Raw genomic sequence first — 14,862 nt, 5'->3', positions numbered from 1 at the left:
TTATGCTTTGCCCACTTTTCTAAAATCCTGTATGGTAAGGGTTACGCGTTATTGATCTCGTTCCCTTTCTCTGAGTTGGTTTAGACCCTGGTACCTTGGGCTCCACTCAACTAGTGTGTCTCTATAGACACACTCTGGAAGCATCGCTCCGCTCACCTTGAGGGTTGTATTTGAGCTTGCCTCTCCCGTTTGGCCCAGTACTTCTGGGTATCTGCAAACAGATGCTTGGAAAACTCTAAATCCAAAACACGTTAAGCTTTGCGCACTTTTCTACAAATCCACATAAGTGGTAAGTGTGCACGTTATGCTTTGCGCACTTTCTAAAATCCACATATTCTGGCATGCACTCCCCTCAGCATGGTGGCGTGGGTATACCATTCCTCATAGCGACCCCTAGAGGACGCAGTTCGAAGTTCCCATGAAAGGGAACGTCTCAGGTTACGTATGTAACCATGGTTCCCTGAGTAGGGAACGAGACACTGCGTTCTCTAGGTTTCTTGCCATGCTGCGGACGCAAGCTTCAGACGAAGAAGTGAATGATGTGTGCTCCCGGCGCCTATTTATACTATAGTCGCACCGGTAGTGACGTCATGGCTGTCGCCGGCCAACGAGTTGGTGTCTTTTCAATATATGCTTCAGACACGGGTCACGACGAGGCGTTCCCCATAGCGACCCCTAGAGGACGCAGTGTCTCGTTCCATACTCAGGGAACAATGGTTACATAAGTAACCTGAGACGTTTTTCCAGAGGGAATTTTGGATTTCTCTTTTTATCACTCCATGAATCAGAAAATACTGTCAACAGCCAGAAAATAATACATTTTCACCATGATTTTTAGGAATAAAACATTCCTCAGGCGAATGATATATAAACAAACCCCTCAGTAAAATAGTTCAGACTATCGATAGGAATAAAACTGTAAAGTTTGATGTATGTAAGTGCTGCTGAAGTGAAGAAAAACATGAATGCCTTTAAAAATATGGATTGGAATTGCAAGTGCAACAAAATAAACGCTTAAATATGTATTTTGCATGTTTTCTTTCCGTTACTTTAAAACAATACTTTATGAAAAGCCAAATAGCCCAGTATCTCAACATTGACTGATGCATGAAAAAATGTTTTTGCCTGTAGTGTCACACCTTACAAAAAGTAAACTGCCTGTCAATGGGGTCAGAAAAATAAACTTAATTCAAAGGGAAACCCTGATTTAATATATTTCATATATTTGTTCTTGTTTTAAGAAAAAACTCACTTAATTTGGATATTTTTTCAGAAAACAAGACTTAAAGGGATAGTTCACCCAAAAATGAAATTTGTGATTTTTATCTGCTTACCTCCAGGGCATCCAAGATGTAGGTGACTTTGTTTCTTCAGTAGAACACAAACGGAGATTTTTAACTCAAGCCGTTGCAGTCTGTCAGTCATATAATGGAAGTGAATGGGAATCACGGCTTTGAGAGTCAAAGAAACATACACAAACAAAACCAAATTAAACCCTGCGGCTCGTGACGATACATTGATGTGTAAAGACACTCGGTCTGTGCAAGAAACTGAACAGTATTTATATCATTTTTTACCTCTGATTCACTGCAATGTCCGAACTGTCCTGAGCGTGTTTGCGTCTTCTTCTTCAGCCGGCGCGTGACGCGACTTCTTCTTCTTCTTGCTTTACGGCGGATCGCAGACTTATAAGTGCATTACCGCCACCTATCTCTCAAATGGACCATTGACACTCCTAATTGAGATTGTAGATAGAGTGTCAATGGTCCATTTGAGAGATAGGTGGCGGTAATGCATTTATAAGTCTACAATCCGCCGTAAAGCAAGAAGAAGAAGAAGACGCGTCACACGCTCAGATAAACATCACATTTTCATTTTTGGGTGAACTATACCTTTAATATCTTAAGTTATTTTGCATTTCAAGTAAATGGAACAAAAATACAACGTTTCTCACAAAAAAAACGTCATATGAATTCAGAAGACTTAAAAACAATGCATTATGATGCTTCATTATGTTTTTTGTTTTTGTTTTTTTTGGAGCCTGATCTCTTACTTTTATTGTATGGACAACAGAAACATCAATATTCTGCTTTTTTTATAACACCAACAAGAAAGAATATAATACTTGAAACAACATGAAGGTAAATAAATGATTAGTTTAACTTTTCTTTAAAATACTAACCGCCCAGTATTTGTTTATCTCTCCTTAAAAGTAGAGTTTAGGGCAGATGACCTCTAATAAGCGTGAAAAGTTTACATATCTGCAATATTTCCAAAATAAATACGGGAGGATGTTTTTTTCTCGGCAGTAGAGGTGCAGATAATGGCGTCTCTGGGGATGCTCTTCAAACACAAGCAGGCTTTCTTGACCTCTGACCTTTGCCCTGGAGGGTTCAAAGGGCTGCATCAAATCTAAGCTGTTTTGATTTGCCACAAATGACCCGAAAAGTCACCATCTACAAGAGCCTTTCTAGGAATTTCTAGTGTGACAGAGTAACAAAACACATCACACAGAAAGAACAAAGTGTCAATTAAAGCAATAAGCCACTCAAGGCTGTGATTTAACCACACGTTATGGGTGTGAAACCAACTTAACCGCGGTAAAATCACATTAAACGAAGGCCTCAAGTTGCTTATTGCTTTTTAAAACAGTAAAAATTTTGAAAACAGTATAAAACACCAATGTTAAATACATTACATTTGGTTATGAAAGCTTGTTTCTGTCACATAATTAAAAAAATAAAAAGGTAATTGCAACTTTATCTCACAATTCAGACTTTTTTCTCACAATTGCAAAATATACAGTTATATCTCACAAGTTTGTCTTTTTTTCTCAGAATTCTGAGTTTACATCTCACAATTCAGATTTTTTTTTGTATCTGCTACAGAATAAAGCAATAAAAAAGGGTAATTGTGACTTTTGTCTCACAATTCTGACTTTTCTTGTAGTTGTGAGTTTATATCTCACAATTCAGACATATTTTCTCACAATTGCAAGTTAATATCCTGCAATTTTGTCTTTTTTTCTGAGAATTCTGTTTTTTTTTTATTTTTATTCCATGGCGGAAATAAGCTTCCATATCCAGAATTGCCATTTATTTACTTAAAATTGCGAGATATAAACTCGCATTTCCAAGAAGAAAAGTCAGAATTGTGACATAAAAAGTGGCAATTAATTTTTTAATTGTTTAATTCTATGGCAGAAAAAAAAAACAATTGCAAGATGTAAATTCAGAATTCTTAGAAAAAAAAGTCAGAATTGCAAGATGTAAACATAATTCTGAGATAAAAGTGAGAATTGTGAGATAAAAGTCACAATTACGTTTTTTTATTCTGTGGTGGGAATAAGCTTCCATATTTAGCAATATTAATAATAATTGAAAAAAATTCAATTCTGAAAAAAAAAAAATTTGTCAGAATTGCCAGATGTTAACTCACAATTGTGAGATATAAACTCGCATTACAGAGTAGAAAAGTCAGAATTGTGAGATAAAAAGTCACAATTACTTTATCATTTTATTCTGTGGCAGAAATAAGCTTCCATATTTAGTAATACTAATAAAAAAACAAAGCAATTCTGAGAAAAAAAAGTCAGAACTGCCAGATATATAGTCACAATTGCGAAATATAAACTCAAATTTCTGAGAAAAAAAAGTCATAGTTGTGAGATAAAAAGTTGCAACTACCTTTTTATTGTATTATTCTGTGGCAGAAAGAAAGAAAAAAAAAAGGTTTACGAGATGTAAACTCAGAATTCCGAGAAAAAAAGTCAAAATTCTGAGATGTAAACAGTTATATGTAATATGTAAATTAACAGATTAATAAAAAAAGAACAACTTTAAATGCATTTATGAAATATCTGTGGTTTTTCTGCTGTTAATCTCTGAGCGACTCTTACTGTCAGCGAGTGTGATTTGTTTCACAAACCCTTCACGCTTTGACTAACAGCTCAGTGGAGTCTGTCTCAGTGTTGCCAGGAAGGTATTTTTCATAGAGTAAATAATTACAGATCGCTCTCTACTATTTCATAACTTGATGGGGACACATCAGGGAGAAATTGCAGTGACGGATGTGCGGCGTTTCTCCTCGCGGATGAATATTTGCGCTACAGCTGCAGCAGTGCGGCGATGACATTATGAGTGATGCTGCTAAAGTCATTAGGAGAATTTCATCATTTACTCAGCGAGCGTATATCTTTCGTAGTTCTCAAACGATACTTAAGAGAATATGACCTTTCTGGCTGAGGCCTTAATTAAGCTCAGGGCGTTTTTTTATTGCTAACACGTTTCATAACAAAGAATAAGCTCTCAAACACACGGAGACTCGCTCCTAAAGCCTCCCCAGACGCGCGCTCATTCCTCTCCACGGCGCCGCTGACCGTTCTTCATCATATATAACTTGTAATATGATAATCATAGACTGATATGATCCGAGTCGCGTTCGCTACAACTCTTCCGTGCGGAGAAAAGCCTCCAATTCTCGCGTCCTCGAACTACAACAGCCACAGACCACTAGCTGGCCGACCGGATGGAGACCCCCCCTCTCTCGCCCACTCTGGTGACGCAGCGGTGTCAGAGTTCACAAAGTCTGTAATGGCCGATCTGAGAGACATGTAATCTGACCAATTGCAGTCCAGAATCGACCGCAGATATCTATAACATCAGACGGGGTGCCAGCGCGCTGGAATGAGATGGAAAGCCATTATTTCCAAGAGCTGGCCGACCGGATGGAGACCCCCCCTCTCTCGCCCACTCTGGTGACGCAGCGGTGTCAGAGTTCACAAAGTCTGTAATGGCCGATCTGAGTGACATGTAATCTGACCAATTGCAGCCCAGAACCGACCGCAGATATCTATAACATCAGACGCGCTGCCTGCGCGCTGGAATGAGATGGAAAGCCATTATTTCCAGACGCGCTGGATTCCGTTACCTGGACAGAACGCGAATATCTCACCGATGGAAGCATGCAGAAATGTGAAAATGGTCTTGTTTGGAAGAAGAGATCCTAATCTAAAAGATATATAATATAATATAGAGTATATAGATATTTGTGGCTGTTTGCGGCTAACTGAAGCAGTGCTACGAGTAGGAATGTTACACATAAAACAATCCGCTTTTTTAATCTACATCGTCAAATTCCTGAGAATGAGAGCTTTCTTGTGATATATGACTTGACTTTTTTGTGAAAAATATATAAAATACACATTCTTCATAAAAAATTTTTGCAATGGTTAGGCGGAAAATTGTGTGTGGGACGAATACATTTCTAAGCTTAATTTTACTGGTTTATGAATATAAAAACCAAAAGGAATGGTATTCTTTGTAAAGAAGACACTCCAATCTTTCAAATGAACCCATATATGGGCTGATACCATATAAGGAAGGCTATGTAAATGAGGCATAAACATTTTTAACGCGATTTTGGACCCGTATCCGGGTCCGCAGAGTTTAACTGTTTTAAACACACACACAGTGCTGAGAGAAACTCTGTCATTAGTTAGTGTGTGTGTGTGGCTTTACTCAAACACCTGCAGTCCCACCGCACTTTGAGATGAATGCACAATATATCGCCTACAAAATAAACAGGAAAAGCAGAGTAATTCATGTTGGGGTGATAATTCTTTTCATATGTTTTCCTAGAGTCAGTTGCTGATGCTCTAATTTATTTTCACACTGCTGATTTTTCTTTTTTTTCATGCACTGGCCAATTTTGTGCTATTTGGCTTTTCATAACGTGTTGTTTCAGACTAGTGGAAAGAAAATATCTAAAACACATTAAGCCACTTTGTCGTTTGTTGATTTCAATTACAGTACGTAATTTAAATATATTTAAAGGCTGTTTTCTCAAAATTAGTTTTTTCTCCACTTTGGTAACTCTTACACAAACCCGACTTTACAGTTCTATTCCTATCTATAATCTGAAGGTTTTTACTGAGGGGTTTGTTCATATTTCATTCGCCTGGTTTTATACAACATTTTATTCCTACAAAATATGGTGAAATTTTTTTTCTGGCTTTTGACAGTATTTTCTGGTTTATGGTGTGATATTTTGCTCTCATAACTTGTCTTATTTCAGACTAGTGAAAAGTAAATATCCAAAATCTATTAAGTGTTTATTTTATTGCACTTTATCTATTTGCGTCTGTAGATTTCAATTGCAATCCATATTTTTAAAGGCCATTTTATCAAAATTAGTCTTTTTTTTTCTCCACTTCAGCAGCATTTACAAACACCAAAATGTAGAGTTTTATTCTGGTCCATGTTCTGAAGACTTTTACTGAGGGGTTTGTTCATATATTATTCGCCTGGTTTTATTATTGCACTTAATTTTTTTTTTCTTTATTGCACTTTATTAATTACAATACACATTTTAAAGGCCGTTTTCTCAAAATGAGTTTGTTTCTCCACTTCAGCAGCACAACAGTTTTATTCCTAACTATATTCTGAAGGTTTTTACTGAGGGATTTGTTCATACATCATTCATCTGATTTTATACAACATTTTATACCTAACAATATGGTTAAAAAAAAAAAGTCTTTTTTTTTGGCTGTTGACAATATTTTCTGATTTATGATATTTTGCTTCCATAACTTGTCTTCTTTCAAATTAGGGGAAAGAAAACATCCAAAATACATATTTAAGTGTATTCTATTGGACTTTTTCTACTTGTTTTTGTAGTTCTCAATTACAATACATATCTTTAAATACCGTTTTCTCAAAATTAGTTTTTTCACCACTTTGGTAACTCTTACATACACCAGACTTAACAGTTTTATTCCCATATATATTCTGAAGGTTTTCACTGAGGGGGTTGTTCATATTTCATTCACCTGTTTTTATAATTGCACTTTATCTTTTTGCACTTGTAGATTTAATTTACAATTCATATATTAAAAAGGCTGTTTTCTAACAAAATTTGTTTGTTTCTCCACTTCAGCAGCACTTACATACACCAAAATTTGAAGTTTTATTCTTATCTATATTCTCAAGGGTTTTACTGAGAGGTTTGTTCATATATCATTTGCCTCATTTTCTACAACAGTCTATTCCTACAACCATGGCGAAAATATATTTATTTGTTGTCTGTTGACAGTATTTTCTGATTTATGTAGTGATAAAAAGAGAAATCCATAATCCCATCTGTAAAAACCTTTAACTACAATATGTCAACAAAATCAAACAATAATTTTGAAACTGGCTTTATCCAACCTTCTGGTTTATCTTCTGGATATGTATTCAAAATTAGTGCAATATTTCATTAGATGATGCATAATTTGCATATTTGAGCATAATAATTCAGAAAACTTGCAATACACAAAAATGTAGCAATTCTTAATGTTATATCTTAGTGTGATATCTATTAGTTTAATTTTCTACCCTATTCACTTGTAGTGTCTTGTCTTAATTGGTGTTGGTGTATCTACCTACACATGGGTGCTTGAGCTCAAAATGCTGTGGGTTTCTTGCATGGCACATGTGTTCCCTGTTCTTCATTACATGTAGACGAAACATACTAGCGGCTTGGCAGGATCAGTCTTTCATGTGCGTCAGTCGAGTTTCCCTCTGCAGAGTCTAACCAGAAACACCCCAGAGCCCTGAGCAAAGTCATAGGGTCTTCTGCCAGCCTGCAATATCTAATAAAAGAGAAAAGGGACAATACAGAAAACGGTGGGATTTGGCGATACACTCCTAAAAATAAAGGGTGTTCTCGCAACAATGCCACAGAACAACCATTTTTGGTTTCAAAAAGAACCTTTCAGTGAACAGTTCTTAAATGAACAATTTTTTTCTTAGTGTGAACAAAAAATAAAAAACAGCAACATTTGAATAGTCAGAAGAACCTTTTTTTTTTGCATTATAAAGAACCTGTTGTCCAATGGAAAGGTTCCATGGATGTATAATTAAATGCCAGTGAACCTTTTATTTTAGGAATGTCAGCAGGAGTCATTTACGGATTGATTTCAAAAAAGTGCCAATGCAAACATTTAAAAGATTAAAACTGGTTTAGATGGTTTAAAATGATCAAAAAAGGGACATTTTGGGATGCAGAAGTATTGGAATGATGGGAAACAAAACAAGACTAAAATACACACACAACAAAACAAAAACACTCCAAATTCAAACACAAAATTAAATACTCATAAATAAATAAAACAAAACATGAAACAAATCCACCAAATAAAGGTTCCAAATAGTGTTAATTTCGTTAACGAAAACTATGAAGAAAAATGTTCATCAACGAGGTTTTTTCCCCTGACGAAAACGAGACGATGATGACACGATAATAAGGTCATTAAACGATAACTGAGACTAAATGAACATGCAATATCGTTGACGAAAAAAGACGAGACTAAAATGTAGTTAAAAGAACAAAAACTTTACCAAAACCTTTTTATTTTTGTTGAAAAAAGTGGAGCCAAAACATTTCAGACTGCTGTACAAGACTATTATGTGAGTCTTCATGTTTGCGGTTGCCAGATATCAAGAGCTCAAGTCCACCAATCAGAGCGTTCTGTTAAACGGATACGTACTCTGCCCAGCTTTTAGCTTTATGCAATCTGGCAACCATTCACACGTGCTCTCTCTGCGGAGGCGGCATGATCTGAAACACCTAAATACAGTAGGCCTACTGTACAAGTAAGCTGGAGTTCAGCGATCTCTGTTTGAGGTATTCTGCTTAAATTAAAGTGTCATTCAGCCAGTCTGCGTTCTGTCATGGATCTCGACTGTATTGTTTGCGAAAGTGGTTGCGGATTGTAACGTTACTTACGCAACCTCTGTGCAGCAATAAGTCTTTTTTTGCCGTTGTTTTAAAAGAGAAACATTCATGCAATTTGGAATTATTGGAATTACTATTAGGAATTTCTCTGTTATAATATTTGTGAGTAGGTTTTTGTTACACCAGTTTTTATAACGTAGACAGTGCGAGTGTATATCTGAAGTCTTTGGTGTTTATTTAGCCTCTAATTCAGGGCTGTCCAAACTCGGTCCTGGAGGGCCGATGTCCTGCAGAGTTTAGCTCCAACCCTAATTAAACACACCTGAACCAGCTAATCAAGCTCTTACTAGGCATAGAAACTTCCAGTCAGGTGTGTTGAGGCAATTTGGAGCTAAACTCTGCAGAACACCGGCCCTCCAGGACCGAGTTTGGACAGCCCTGCTCTAACTGATATCCTTATAAATCTGTACACTAGATGGGGTAAAATAAACCATGTAGCCTATACAAGTCAATCGATATTCTATTGATTTGTGCTTATTGGTGAAAGAGCAACTTCTGATGAAATGTAAAAAATAAATTTCCCAAATGACAACAATCATTGCAATTAAAATTGGGCAAAATATTCATTTTAGCCATTATACAGTAAGACGAAAATATGACGAAAATGTGTAAGTTTCCACTGACTAAAACTAGACTAAAATTCTCAGACATTTAGTCGACTAAAACTTGACTAAAACTAAAACAGGACAAGTTGACTAAATATGATAAAAACTAAAAGCTACATTTGACACAGGAATAAGACTAAGACTAAATTAAAATTAACACTAGTTCCAAAAGAGTCTTTTCACAACAATGCCAACGAAGAACCATTTTTTTGGTTCCCCAAAGAACATTTCAGTCAACAGTTCTTAAAAGAACCATCTTTTCATAGTGTAAAGAACTTAATAAATGTAAGAAGAAACTTTTTTACCACTATAAAGAAGAAGTGCCAATGTAAAAGTTAGTAAAATGGTTAAAGTTGGTTTATAAGGTTTAAAATTATTAAAAAGGGACATTGTAGAATGCAGAAATATTGGATTAATGGGATCAAAAACAAGACAAAAATTCTAATGAGCCAATGTAAAAATTAAAATGGTGAATGTTGGTTTAGATGGTTTGAAAATATCAGAAAGGGACACTGGGATGTAGAAGTATTGGAATGATAGGTTAAAAAACATAACAACATGAAATACAAACAAAAAACAATTGAAATTCAAAACAAAACAATATTTAAATACTCATAAATAAATAAAATAGAACAAAACATGAAACAAAACCACCATCAAAACACAAAACACTACAAATGTAAATAAAGAAAATAAAAACCAAATTAAAACAAAACAAAATGTAATACTCTTCATGTAAGCAAGACTTAACCAGCACAGCAAAGAATGTAAATCACATGCGTCAAGATGAAAGGAGCACAGTGAAGGTTGCGTGAGAGCTGCAGTGAACAGAAAAGAAGCAGCTGAGTACTGCATTAATCTCCAGAACCGGTTCAGAGGAGAAAACGAGACACGTGAGACGCAGTCAGTCCTCAAACCCTCCTGCTAAACAAGGACAAAGACACGCAAGATCAAAACACCAGAGGAATCTCAATCAGACTCTGTGCATCAAAACATGCTTGAATGAAAACTATTGATCATGCGCAAAGATTATGATTCATTATCAGATTTTCTGTCTCTCTGCATCTTTTTAGAGAATTTAAAAGTAGGATCCACAACTTTGTCACTGTCCTTTGTTGCTTTTAAGAAGGTTTGAAGGCTTCAGAGGAGCAGCATGGCATTTGCTGGAAAGCAGGGCTGAATAGAAGGTTCTGGTTTTGACCCTGAGAGAAAGAAACCAGAGCTGAGCTCAAGAGGATTAACTCACATAGACAGTCAGGAACTAATCGATTGTGACATAATAGACCTGTACATAAACATAGTGAAAGAACATCACTGAAGGATGAAGAGAACAGGGACAGAAGGTCACTGGATAATGGACTGAAATAACTGGACTTCAGCCTTGTTTCTGGTGTAAAAAGAGCTGCCAACATTTTCAGAATGGAAATGTTTTTTTGTTTTGTTTTTTGACAAGATGGCGGCGCGTTCACAATGCGAGGCTCAGCGTCTCTCAAGATTCTGCAAATTATTTAATATTGTACTAGTTATTTTCAGCTCAGTTGTTCGTCACAACTTTGCATTAACCTCTTACAGCTGCTACACACTACTGGATATTCAACTTCATACAACAATACAACAATAGACCTCCAATGCATAGTCAATATAAAAAAACTGGATGACGAGTAATTTCTTACTGCTAAATTCTGAAAAAACAGGTGTTAATTATCGGACCTAAAACCTCTAAGTGTAATAACCTAGAACACTGTCTAACACTCTATGGCTGCTCTGTCAATTCTTCGTCATCAGTTAGGAACCTAGGTGTGCTATTTGATAGCAATCTTTCCTTTGAAAGCCACATTTCTAGCATTTGTAAAACTGCATTTTTCCATCTCAAAAATATATCTAAATTACGACCTATGCTGTCAATGTCAAATGCAGAAACGTTAATTCATGCATTAATGACCTCAAGGTTAGATTATTGTAATGCTTTATTGGGTGCATCTATGCAAACACATCCTGGTGCACCGATACTGTTATTACTAAATCCCACTGTTCTGCTGATATTGAATACATCTTTATCAAGTGCAGACCCTTTTACCTGCCCCGTGAATTTACATCTGCCATAATCGCTGCAGTGTATGTACCCCCGGATGCTAATGCTAAACTAGCTATGAAAGAGCTCTCTTCTGTTGTCAGTAACCTGCAAACAACACATCCGGACAGAGCTTTTATCATTACTGGTGATTTCAATCATGACAATTTGAGAACAGCTCTTGCCAAATTTTATCAAAATGTTTTAGGCCCCACAAGAGGAGACAACACTCTTGATCATGTCTACACAAACATTTCTGATGCCTATAAAGCAACTCCCCTCCCCCACGTTGGACAATCTGATCACCTATCCCTGTTCCTGCTACCCAAATACCCCCCCATCATCAAACGTGTGAAACCCACAGTGAGGACTGTTAAAGTTTGGCTGGAAGGAGCAGATTCATCACTACAGCATGAGTTCCAGAACACAGACTGGAATGCGTTTGCTTCTCGGGCTACACTGGACTCCCACACAGACATTAATACCTACACCAGTTCTGTTCTGCAACATATCAACAGATGTGTTGACAGGGTAACAACCCATAAAATAATTAAAATACACCCCAATCAGAAACCTTGGATGAACAAGGAAGTCCAACTCCTGCTGAAGGCACGCAATGCTGCTTTCAGACCTGGCGACCGTGAAGCCTACAATTTATCCAGAGCCAATCTGAAGAGGGACATTCAAGCAGCCAAATATAACTACAAACTGCGTATTGAGGACAGGTTTCAAAACAACGACCCTCGATGCATGTAGACAAGCAAACATGCATGTAACGGCCAAACGGATGTCTATATAGGATATTGTACAGTGCATCACATGCTTCAATGCTGTTTCGCGCTCTTTTACGTTACGTGTAGATGTTATTGAATAAAATACGACCCTCGATGCATGTAGACAGGCAAACATGCCCTCACAGTCCAGCAAACAGCACCCCCTCAACCAGCAGTGCCACCCTCCCAGACGTACTGAATAAATTTTATGCTCGCTTTTGATCGTGGAAACACAGAACCACCCATCAAAGCTGTGCTCACATCTGATGACCTACCTCTCACTTTTTCCACCAGTGACGTGTGCTCCACCCTGAGTAAGGTGAACGTGCATAAAGCTGCCGGCCCTGACGGCATCCCTGACCAAGTGATTAGGGCCTGTGCAGATCAGCTGGCTGAGGTCTTCACAAACATTTTCAACCTCTTTTTGACTCAGGCCTTTGTCCCCACCTGCTTCAAAACAGCCACCATTGTACCAGTACCAAAACATGCTGCTGCAGTCACCCTCAATGACTTCCGCCCTGTCGCTCTTACTCCCATAATTGCAAAGTGTTTTGAGAGGCTGGTCCTCTCCCACCTGAAACCATGCTTGCCCCCAACACTGGACTATATGGGTTGCCTAAAGACCCAACAGGTCAACTGAGGATGCCATCACCTCAGCTCTCCACTCTGCCCTGACACACTGGGACAGTAACAACACATACATCAGGATGCTATTCATTGATTTCAGTTCTGCCTTTAATACAGTGATCCCATCCAAACTGATCTCCAAGCTCAGTGATCTTGGCATCAGCCCCTCCCTCTGTAACTGGACCCTGGACTTTCTCACCACCAGACCACAGTCTGTTAGGATCAGTAACCACACTTCCTCCATCCTCACTTTAATCACTGGTGTACCACAGCGCTATGTGCTGAGCCCAATCCTTTACTCCCTTTTCACCCACAACTGCATACATGTGCATGGCTCTAACTCCATAATCAAGTTTGCAGATGACACCACGGTGACAGGACTGATCACTGGTGATGATGAGACGACCTACAGGGACGATGTTCAGCAACAGCGCCTTTACTTCCTTAGGAAACTAAGGGAAGCTCACCTGCCTTCAACTTCTACCGTTGTACTACTGAAAGTATTCTTACAAACTGCATCACAGTGTGGTACGGCAACTGCACTGTCTCAGACAAGAAGGCCCTCCAGCAGGTGGTGAAAACTCCCCAATACATCACTGGTGTTGGGCTACCCTCTATCAAAGACATTCACCACAAACGCTGCCTAAGGAGAGTGAGAAGTATTCTCAAAGTCTCCTCTCACCACAACCACAGACTGTTCACTTCTCTCCCCTCTGGGAGACGTTATAGGAGTCTTCGCTGTTGCACCAGCAGACTCAGGAATAGTTTCTTTTCCTCAGCTGTCAGCCTACTGAAATCTAATCTCAGACGCTGAACACTACATCCTAGACGGACCACCTAATGTGGAAAAAAAACTGCTCTGCACAATATCCTGTCTTCTATGCACACTTACAATGTTTCTTATTATTCCTCCTGATATTTTGCTAATTCCTTTGCACATTTCTACCTCCTAATGCCATTTGCACTGTTATGGTCACTGGCCACACAGAAATATACACTGTTGATATACCTCACTCTGTATAATGCACCTTGTTATACTTGTTAATTTGCACCTTGTTATATTTACAGTTATTTGCATTGAGCTGGTCTCTGTTTCTCTACTTCAATACTTGCACTCTGTACAATAATGTATATATACACATATATTACATATACATATATATGTTTATATTTATTTATATACATTGCTATTTGCACTTCTGGTTAGATGCTAACTGCATTTCATTGGCTCTGTACTTGTACTCTGCACAATGACAAAGTTGAATCTAATCTAATCTAAAAATACAGCAAACACTGACGTTCAGGGCTCCAACAGCCTTCAGTGCACAACCTGAGGCAGCGATTCTAGAGTGTGCACTTGCAAAACACTGCCTCGTAAAGCTTCGAAACCTTTGCGAATCATTCGTTTCAAACTAGTGATGGGCGCTTTCAAAGCACTGCTTCGTGAAACTTTTCATATATTATACTTTCAATCAAACATTTCCAGTGGGTTTGTAAAAGCAGTTTTAATGCAAGATTTTGTTGCAAGCCATGGCGCTCTCACGCCACACATCTGCTGCGTCCCAATGTGCCTACATACTACGCCCTTAAAGTACTCTTTTGGTGAAGTAAACATACACACTTTTGAGTGTGTAGAAGAAGAGTAGGCAAGCTTTGGGACATACTATCACATCATACAATTGCGTCTTTAACGGACCGCTCTGTAACATAGTTACACGCACCCTGTCACTGTACACTGGCCTGTCAATAATCTTGTCACAGTTAACATCCTCCACATTTCATTTCATTTAACTCCCTACCGTATTGGAGAGAAAATACATAGCACGTTGATCTGCCAGCCGAGGGTCTTTATGTGGAGAGCTCTGCTCAGATTTTTGTATAATGATGCATTTAAAAGTTAATGGCCAAACGGATGTCTATATAGGATATTGTACAGTGCATCACGTGCTTCGATGCTGTTTCGCGCTCTTTTACGTTACGTGTAGATGTTATTGAATAAAATCTCCAG

Source organism: Sinocyclocheilus anshuiensis, unplaced genomic scaffold, assembly GCF_001515605.1.
Source record: "Sinocyclocheilus anshuiensis isolate Anshui unplaced genomic scaffold, SAMN03320099.WGS_v1.1 scaffold244, whole genome shotgun sequence".
Lineage (NCBI taxonomy): Eukaryota > Metazoa > Chordata > Actinopteri > Cypriniformes > Cyprinidae > Sinocyclocheilus > Sinocyclocheilus anshuiensis.
This window is presented reverse-complemented; position numbering follows the sequence as displayed.